This window comes from Hibiscus syriacus, unplaced genomic scaffold (assembly GCF_006381635.1).
Source record: "Hibiscus syriacus cultivar Baekdansim isolate YM2019G1 unplaced genomic scaffold, ASM638163v2 tig00112253_pilon, whole genome shotgun sequence".
Taxonomy (NCBI): domain Eukaryota; kingdom Viridiplantae; phylum Streptophyta; class Magnoliopsida; order Malvales; family Malvaceae; genus Hibiscus; species Hibiscus syriacus.
In genome coordinates, this window is record NW_024063283.1 from 1,495,860 (window position 1) to 1,506,810 (window position 10,951).

General features: G+C 33.8%; 1 pseudogene; it reads left to right on the forward strand.

The window, feature by feature from the left end:
• The first annotated feature begins 8,701 nt into the window (after positions 1-8,701).
• LOC120176753 lies at positions 8,702-9,957 on the forward strand (annotated as a pseudogene).
• The last annotated feature ends 994 nt before the right edge of the window (positions 9,958-10,951 follow it).

A 10,951-nucleotide genomic window follows, 5' to 3' on the forward strand; every position in this document is an offset into this window, starting at 1 on the left:
GCTTGTCTAGGGTTATTCATTAACTAGGGAAATAATCAAAGAGATTCTCTTGATTATCGAGAAACTAAGGAGAGACAGGTTGTTAGAGCTTCTCAAAAACCATAACCAATTTAGTGAAAAGTAAAAGATTTTATCATTGCATCTATGATCAATTCTCTGAACCAATTATGAAATTATACCTTTAGTTGTATATTTTCTTAATATTAATTTCTCTCAATTTTTAGTTTATTAGATCTGTTTTTTATTTTTACTTTTCTCAATTTTAAAACCCATTTTCTTTGCTTTAATTTTTATTAAAATAAATCTACTCGATCCTTGTGGAATCGACCTTGCTTATCGCTACTACAATTTTCTATTTCCAAAAGCAAGTATTATTATTTATTGGATTCGGCACCCACCAAATTTTTGGCGCCGTTGCCAGGGATTGGTGTTATTTAGATTTATTTTGATGCCTCGTTCTTCTCGTGCAGGTGAACTCCAATACAATCCTGAAATCGAGAAGACCGCTCGCAGGTTAAGAAAAGAAACTAACTTGCGCAACAAATAAGCTTGTTATTCTTCATCCCCTGAATTGGAATCTGCAATCAACTTGGTTGATTCATCCAGCGATTCTGAAATAGAAGGAACAATGGCCAACGAAGAAAGAACTCTAAGAGAATTGGCTGCACCAAACGTGAACCAACAACCGCTCTGCATTGACTATCCAGCTTTGGAGGTAGCTTTTGAATTAAAATCTGGTTTGATTCATTTGTTGCCTACTTTTCATGGACTTGAGAATGAAGATCCTCACAAGCATTTGAAGGAATTTCATGTGGTATGTTCAAGTATGAGACCACAAGTAGTGACTGAAGAGCAAATAAAACTGCGCGCTTTTCCGTTCTCGCTAACCGATAGAGCTAAAGATTGGTTCTTCTATTTACCCCCTGGTTCTGTAACTACTTGGGCCGAGATGGTGAGGATGTTTCTTGATAATTTTTTCCCTACTTCAAGAGCCGCTGGCATTCGAAGTGAGATGTGTGGAATAAAACAAAAAGATACTGAGACCCTTCACGAGTATTGGGAACGATTCAAACGACTGTGTGCCAGCTGCCCTCAACATGGGATTTCTGAGCAACTTCTCATCTAATATTTCTATGAAGGATTACTACCCATGGAGAGGAAGATGATAGACGCATCTAGTGATGTCACCATAGTGAATAAGACTCCTCACGATGCTAGGGAATTGATCTCCATCATGGCTGCTAATTCACAATAATTTGGCTTTAGGCAAGACACATCTTCAAGAAGGGTGAATGAGGTAAGTTCGTCTTCCATTGAACATCAACTATCGCATCTCACCTCCCTTGTTCAACAACTAGTTGTAGAAAAAACGCAACAAGTGAAAGCTTGTGGGATATGTGCTATGATAGGTCACCCAACTGACATTTTCCCTACACTTCAACATGATTCTCATGAGTACGCCAATGCAGTTGGAAGGTTTCCAGATCCACCATAAAGGAAGTATGATCCTTACTCAAATACCTATAATCCAGAATAGAGGGATCATCCTAACATTAACTATGGACCAAGACCATCACAATTCCAGCGTTTTCCACCTGAGCAGTCTTCTTCAAAGCCAGGTATGTCCCTAGAAGAAATTGTCAAATCACTTGAAACTAATACACAACAATTTCAGCAAGAGACAAGAACAAGTATACAAAATTTGGAGAATCAAATGAGTCAATTGGCATCCTCCGTGAGTCGGTTAGAATCCCAAGGTAAGTTACCTTCACAAACCATTGTTAATCCAAAGCAAAATGTTAGTGCAATCACATTGAGAAGTGGAAAGGAGTTGAAGGAACCTAGTCCATTGGCACATGGGAGAGCCTTAGAGGAAGAAACTGAAAAGGAAGTTGTTGCTCCTCAAAGTCAGAAACACCAACCTAAAGGACTCAAAAGCAAAAAACCGAAGGAATTTGTCATAGAACCTCATTTTCCCTCTAGATTCGCTAAATCCAAGAAATAAGCAGAAGAGAAAGAAATTATTGAGACATTTCGCAAGATTAAGGTAAATATTCCTTTACTTGATGCAATTAAACAAGTACCTTGATATGCTAAAGTTCTTAAAGAATTATGCACCAATAAGAGAAAGCTCAAGGGTAATGAAAAGGTAAGTATGGGGGAGAATGTTTCAGCTGTCCTCAAGGAAAAACTACCCCCCAAGTGCAAAGACCCAGGTATGTTTACTATCCCTTGTAAACTTGACAATGTTAGGATTGAGATAGCAATGTTAGATCTAGGATCCTCAATAAATATCATGCCTCTTTCTATTTACTCATCTTTGAATGTTGGTCATTTGAAAGAAACATGAGTGATTCTTCAACTTGCTGATAGATCTAATGTATATCCTGAGGAAGTTTTAGAGGATATTTTGGTGCAAGTTAATGAATTAGTTTTTCCTGCAGATTTTTATGTGCTTGATATGCAAGAAGATGATTATTCTAAGTCAACATCAATTTTGTTAGGAAGACCATTTTTGAAAACAGCTAGGACAAAAATTGATGTAGATGATGGTACACTTACCATAGAATTTGATGGTGAAGTTATTAAATTCAATATTTATGATGCCATGAGATGTCCTAGTGATGCGTCCTCTATTTTTGTCATGGATTTTATTGACCCTTTGGCGCAGGAATTTTTTTATTTAAATAATGACAAGTTGAAAGATACACTCAACATGAATTTCACTTCTGAAAGATTGTAGGGAATCATGAAAAAGTCTGTGTTGGATCTTGATTTGTAAGATACAATCCAAGAACTAGAATCACTCAAACCCATGAGGTATGATGTATCTTATATTGAGTCACCTCTTTTTCACACCAAGCTTCTTCCTTATCTTGTGCAGGCACCAAAATTAGAAACGAAGCATTTGCCAAATAATCTGAAGCATGTATATTTAGGAGAAGAGGAAACTATTCCGGTGATCATTCCCAACAAACTCTCTCGCTTAGAAGAAGAAAAGTTGATTCGAATGCTTAGAGAGTTAAAGGAAGCTATTGGGTGGAGAAAATTTTTTTTTATTGTTAAAACACAAAGTTTGGATACAGGTCAAATGTTTAAGGTCAACGATCATCGTTTGAAACCTTTTTATGAAGGTTCTCTGGCGCATGCTGCTGGTCAAACCATTTTGGAGTGCCCAACTTAGGATGATTAAGAAGCTACAACGTCTAGCCAAAGACGTTAAAGAAAGGCGCTCTTGGGAGGCAACCCAATTTTTCCTTTTTCAATTTCTATTATCGTTGTTTTTATTTTTAATTTATTTTTTATTTTTTCCTTGACTTATTGGAGTACAATTAATCTTGTTTTCCTCTTTAGGTCAGAAGATGAATTTTTGCAACCCGTGGGCACACCTTACAAAAGCAGAATTATTTCTAAAGCTCTCACTATCCAGAAGATGTTTTTGTATAAGCCGGGCCCACGTCTAAACTCAACACCACTTCTGGTTTAGGAAGAAAGATTCAAAGAAACTTTTTAAAATATAAATGTGCCTTATCTTTTCTTGATTTTCTGTGCTCCTTCAGAAGAATGTGCGTCACAAACCATCCTTCGCGCTCTACCCGACCCACGTCTCCGCTCAGTCCGAGAATCAACTCAGCCAACGCACAGTTCCTTCACCCCCAGCTCGTGACAGATATTTGTGGTTGATGCTCAATAATTTCAGGGGAGTTTTCTGCTCTTATTCTTTTATGGTTTTTGAGCATCTACTTTTGATACACCGAGGATAATGTATGGATTAAGTGTGGGGGAGAGTATTTCATACATGGTTTTGCTCTGAACATAATGTTGCTTCAATTTTTTTTAAAAAGTATGCTTTAGTTATTTTTTGTGATTTTTCTCTTCAAAATTCCAGATTCTTTCGATGTTTATCCTTACATGATTTGGATTGTTGTGAATTATCGAATTAAGTTTAAGCATAATAGGGGATTAGTTTGAGTAGTTGAATTCTTATTTGCTACACAATGGTTGATTACTCTTGATGACTGATTGAATGAAAAATGTGTGGGATTTGATACATGTTTACCCTTTTTTGTGAGTTTTTGGGCCAATGAGCACTCACTTTCAGCATGCTCCATTTCTTGATTGAGTGATTGCCATACATAGTTAATTTTTCTAGAACTTGTTTTTCTATACATATTGAAGACCACATTTTAGAATTGAATGCATCAAGAACGATAAAGGCATTTAGGTAAAACTACTTTTAGCTTTTGTAAAGAGCCTACCCTAATTATCATCCTTAGAAAGCCAATTTTGAGCCTGAGCCTTTTTGTTTGAGATTAACCATGGTACAAGCAAACATCAAATCCTTTTTGTTAATTTCCCCTCTTTTGAACCTTGAATTGGAGGATTGTATGAGCTTCTTCACATGAGAATTCAAATTATCTTAAGAAGATCGGAAGATGTTGGAATATAGTGATTCGAGTTGCAATCTCTTTCATTGAAAAAAAAAAAAAAAAGAAAAAAAAAGAAAAAAAAGAGAAGCAAAATTGTGCAAAGGAAATAAAGAAAGAGAGATTGTGCAATGAAAAAAAAAGTTATGGCTTGAAGAGAACATTTAAAGATTGAGTTCCATGTGGATAAGTTTGTATGACTCCTTCAATAAAACAGCTCAAATTCCTCTCTTACCAAACCTCACCTAAACCCCATTACACCCTGTTTAAGACCCTTAGGTTTTTATGCATTCAATTCATTGACTAGTGGTGGGGATGTGATAGGTTAGCAAGCCTATGGTAAAAATTTTCTATGTTTTGGCTTGAGAGTTTGTTGACACCCTTAAACACTTTGAGCATATTGAGTGAATCTAATGTGAGGGTATTAGATCCCATTACATTTTGATTTCGAAAATATTGATGGAGTGATTATTCATATGTGTTGGTTTATGAGAATTTCTTCTACGAATTTCTCGTTCCTTACTTATGTCTAGATTTGAGTCTTTAAGGCATGACAATTTTGATTGTGGAATGATGAACAAAGGAAGAAGAAGGATTGATGTTGACAAGAGTTATGAATTTGAACTATTGTATGCTTGAGGACAAGAATTGGTTTAAGTGTGGGGGAATTTGATAAGATGCATATTAGACATATATTCTATGATATTTTCCTCATATTTGAATAACTAAAATTGATTAAATTATGGATTTTGATTATATTTCGCATTTTGTGGATTAGGTTGAAGATTTGGATAAAACAAGTTCAAAATCTTTTGATTAGCATGATCTTCACAAAATCCCCAAATTAAGGAGGAAAAATCAAAATTCAAGAAGCTAGCAAGACCAGAAGAGGTTTTCGCGTAAGGCGTGGGCACAACTTATTCATCCTGAACTACCATAGAAGAAGTCTACAGTTAAGGCGTGGGTGCGCCTTACCAGTCCGTACAACCCTAAATTAGGGTTATGAATTTACAAAGGAAAAAGATTTAATGACGGCTGGAAGACTCTTTTGAATTATTCTTATCTTTAGAAAAAGATGAGGGCATTTAAAACTCCTATTTTGTGGGATTTTCTTTAAAGGAAACTTCTTTATCTAGAATAGGAAAATCCTTATAAAAGGGGAGCTAGGGCCATTAGTTTTACATTAAGTTTTCTTTATTTTCTTTTGGTTTTCTTTCAATTATGAGTAGCTAAATACTTTTGTTCCAACTGGAGGATAATTGAAGCTTTGGTTCTTCAAGGATTGCGAGATCTAAATAATTTTCATTGTTCTTTTACTTCTTTGCTATTTATATATCTTCTGTTTTTATTAAGAATTATTGTCTTGATTGATTGTGCAAAGGATCCGTTGTTCAATTATCAAGTTGATAAATTGCCATTTAGAACTTTAAATCCGTAATTGTTTAAACGTTCTAATATTAGTGGTAAAGTAACATGGTTGATTATGATTATGTTATGAAGGTATATAACCTAGTCTAAATGAATCGAGCTTGTGTATTCGTTGGCTAGAATTGGTGGTCCCTCTAGTGATTAATGTTGTTGGTGGATTAAATCTTAAGAGCTTGTCTAGGGTTGTTCATTAACTAGGGAAATAATCAAAGAGCTTCTCTTGATTATCGAGAAACTAAGGAGAGACATGTTGTTAAAGCTTCTCAATAACCATAACCAATTTAGTGAAAAGAAGAAGATTTTATCATTGCATCTATGATCAATTCTCTGAACCAATTCTGAAATTATACCTTTAGTTGGATATTTGCTTAATATTAATTTCTCTCAATTTTTAGTTGATTAGATCTGATTTTTAATTTTACTTTTCTCAATTTTAAAACCCATTTTCTTTGCTTTAATTTTCATTAAAATAAATCTACCCAATCTATGTGGATTCGACCTTACTTATCGCTACTACAATTTTCTATTTCCAAAAGCAAGTATTATTATTTGTTGGATTCGACACCCACCAAATGCCTTGTAAATTATTGTTGTTGGTCTGAATTAAATCAATTTTTGAACCTTATAAATTCTTATCTAAATAGTTACTCATGTGTAATTATGTTAGTGGCATTTTAGCTTTTAAAACTAGAAAGTTGCCCATAATTAAACATGTTGGCAGCATTTAGGTATAAAGGCTCGATGATTATTTTTCTGATAGTATAGTTAGGCTTTTTAGCCTTGTAAAACATTAGCTGTAAGATTTGAGAGCATTTATTTCAACATAAATTTATTTTGTTTAGTTGATTTTATTGTAATTTTAGTGTTTTCAAGTGTAATAAAATTAACTTCATTTATAAATTTTTTTATTTTAGTATTTGTAATGTTATTCAAGTTTTAAATCTTTAATAAGTCCATCATTTCAACTAATATATTTTGATTTTAAAATTTCAAGTTAAGTTATACTTAAATTATTAATCAATTTTCACATTAAAAATAAATTAGATTTATGAATATTTTAACTCAATTAATATAATTTAATAAAATCAAGTTCAATAAGATAATATTTAAATTTAATTTAGTGATTATAAATAAAATTTATAATATAAGAAATATAAATAATATAAATAATTGGAATTAATATAAAAACCAAATTTAAAATATACAAATTATAATTAATATAAAAACTAAATTTCAAAAAGTAATCATATTAATTTAATTATCATAAATTTATTATAAATTTAAAATAACATAATTATATTAATTGTAACTTTACAAGTCAGGATAATATCATATCACTTTAACAACATGTCAGATCATTTACAGGTTGAGTCAATTATATGTCAGATTCATAACAAGTCAGATTGAAAACAGGTCGGGTAATACCAATTATTTACCAGATCAATCTCGAGTTCGGGTTCATATCAGTCGGATGCATTTCGGGTATCATATTTTGGTTCAATTCGGGTTCAGGACGTTCTCAGGTCGGATGCATGTCGAGTTCAGATCCACAATTTCCAGGTCCAACTTGAGTTTAGGTCAACACCAGTTCCGAATCGAGTCGGTTTCGAATCGCCACAGAGATCAAAAACAGTTTTAACTCTTGTCGTTTCAGTCAGTTTTACAGGTCGGTCAGTATTTTACACCCCTAGCTTTCACCAAATCCTCCATTTTTCTCTTAGGTGACGTTTGGTTCGCTGGAATCCCTTGAAATTAGGGGGAATTGGAATCCAATTCCACCACTTTCCCATGTTTGGTTCAAGTTTTCAAAGGGGGAATTAGAATACAATTCCATCACGGGAGGGAAAGTAAATTTCATCCATAACATGATGGAATTGAAATCCTTTGGAGGAGGGAATGTGAAATTTGACCATACTACCCTCATCAATCTTTTGGTATTAGGTTAGATTTTTAAAAAAAAAATCAGGATTAGGTCAATTTTTTTAAAAAAAAATCGGGTTCGGGTCGGGTCGGGTTTTTTTAAGTTTGATATTCAGGTCTGGTCAGGTTCGGGTTTAGGGTGAAAAATACCCGACCCGACCCAAAAAAAATAAATTTACCTTATATATTTAGGAATAATTACAATAATACCCCCTCTCTATATACTTTTTTTTTTTCAATTAAGTCATTGTTTTTATGAATAAAATATTTTTTTATTATTTCGGGCCAGGTCGGGTTTCTAATTCATATATTCGGATTGGGTCGGGTGAAACTTTATTTTGATCGGGTCGGGTCTCTGGTGGAGGTTCCCTTGTTATCGGGTCGAGTCGGTGGACCAAAAACCCGACCTATGACCATCTCTAATTAGGATGATTTTAACTTATGATGTTTATTAGTATGATTTTTATAATTTATTGCAATGAATAATCAATTAATAAAATGAAAATTTAATATTTTTAAAATTTTTATAATATATTGCTACATGTAAGTTATAAAACAAACTAAAATTAAGCAAAAAAAAAAATAAGAAGGACAATTCTATCATTTTACATTACTGAAATCAAATTCATCTGACATGTCTGCGAACCAAACAGAATATGGAATTGAATTCCAATTTAATCTCCTGCCAACCAAACAGATTTCAGATTCAGATTATAATTCTATCATATTCCAATTCTTTCACAGATTTCAATTCCTTCACAGATTTCAATTCCTTCAGAAATATTATAGCGAATCAAACGCCACCTTAAGGTATATTCATTCGGTCTTTTCAACGCATAATTTTTTTTCTCTTCTATTTTTATTAAGAAGTTTTGTGTTCAAGAATTGAATGTTTCTTTTTTGTTTTGGGAAATATAAATACAGGAATGGCCACATTTCAGCTTTCCGCATCATCAGTGACAGTTTCAGCAAAGAACTTGGCTTCATTTGAAGAGCTAAAGCCATACGCTGTGGAATTCTCTTCTTTGCGAAGTTTAAAGCCTTGGTCTTTGAACCACAAATCCTTTAAGGGTTTGATTGTAAAAGCGGCTACCGTTGTTGCTCCTAAGGTAATTTCCCGTTATAATTTCATTGGCTCCTTTGCTTTTTTGTTAATGAGTTTATTGGGAGTTTGCTTCAGAATTTGATAAGCAATGTTCTAGTGATTGAATTTTTTAGATTTAAACTAGAGTAGAGCAAATCACTGAAAATTTTGAAGAATCTTAAGTTTATATTTGAAATTTCATTGCACTATATGTGAATTTGTAGTGAGCTGATAATTTTGATGATCCTCATGCCGGTTTTCGTGGCATGATACTATTGCTATATGCAGTACACATCAATTAAGCCTTTGGGTGATCGAGTGTTGGTGAAGATCAAAGAAGCCGAGGAGAAGACCGAGGGTGGCATCCTGCTTCCGACAATGGCTCAATCGAAGCCTCAAGGAGGTGAGGTGGTTGATGTTGGTGAAGGGAAAACAGTTGGGAAGACCAAATTGGAAAGCTCTGTTAAGGTGGGATATGCAGAGTAGATAGCGGTCCCAGTTTTTCTATTTGTTGCATGTAACTTACACTATGCTATGTTTTTCTTAGACTGGTGGCAAGGTCACTAAGAGGTTTTAGTTAGGGTCATCAAGTTAAGGGATGCCACAATGGTGGTGCACGGACTTTGATAGCGCTTGATGTTTTGTGTTTGAATGTTGGCTGCAGGTTGCGGAAGCCGAGGAGAAAACAGCTGGAGGTTTGCTGTTGACAGAGGCAAGCAAGGAGAAGCCGTCCATTGGGACTGTAAGGAACAGTTATAATCTTGTGGGAAACGGTATATAGTTTTCCGCTATGTCACTTCATATGTTACAACTTGTACCTTTCATTTGGACGAGGAAGGTAACATAAAGCCATTGTCCGTTGCACCTGGAAACGCGGTCCTGTATTCCAAGTATGCAGGCAATGATTTCAAGGCAAGCGACGGGACCAATTATATCACCCTGAGAGCATCTGATGTAATGGCCTCGCGTAGTCGTCCGATGAGATGTATTTTATGGGGTACATTTGATTGCAAAAAGATTCCAGTGTTTGGCAACTATGGGGGAAATTTTGGTGAAAAAAATAAAGGATCAATTCACATGGAAGTTGAAGTTTCCTGATGTCTTTGAAGAGTTTTAATAGCAACATCTTACGGCTTTATTGCATTTGTTGAAGATGATGAGGATCTTTATGGCATTGAACAGTCAATGTGGGATTATAAGGTGATGGTTTTGTTTGTATTATAAAATCTGTGACCGGATACCAATTCAGGCCAAGCAAAAATTACAATTGTCAGAATGGTCTAAGCATACCAAAGAATCTGTTCGTCACTAAATTTTGAAAATTGATTTTTGGAATAGTCATAAATATTTTGGTTAGGTGGCTTAAGTACTTAGGAAACTAATTTTACTTACATATAATTAGAAAATTATTTGTAAGGATTATGAGTCAATTATACATAAAATTTATTTGTAAGGATTAGGAGTTGATTATACATAGGGAAAGTTAAACATCACTACAGTTGTCACATTTTTTCGTCGCTGGCGGACACTTCAGGAATGACTCCAATCAATCAGATTATGATACATTATTTAACAGGTTTTTTAATGGTTATTACGTACTGGCGGATGCATGTACATTCCAGGGTGAACACGTGTCCACCGTGGAATCCGAATTTCTTTATACTAGTTGTTCATTTTATTGAAGGTACTCACCCTAAAATTTTATTGTGCTCACCCTGAAGTTGTTCATTTTACTAAATGTATCCACCCGAAAATTTTATTTGTCTGTCCTTACGAATTTTTTATTATTAATACATATGTGCTCACTCTAAAAAATATTTTTGAATTTGTCATTGTTATTACAGTTGATATACTTAAATTGATAATGTTTGTAAAGTTAAATGCCGAAATGAATAAAAAAATTTAGACACAACTTTAAACGTGATATAATTCGGACATTTATTTTTATATTAAATTTCTCGTTAATATCAAACGCAAAATATCATTGCCTTTATTTGAAATTCGAAAATATGTGATTAATGGTATGAATCTAACATGCCTGAGATGAATAATATATATAATTGTATATAATATTTACTCAATTGAAAATCGT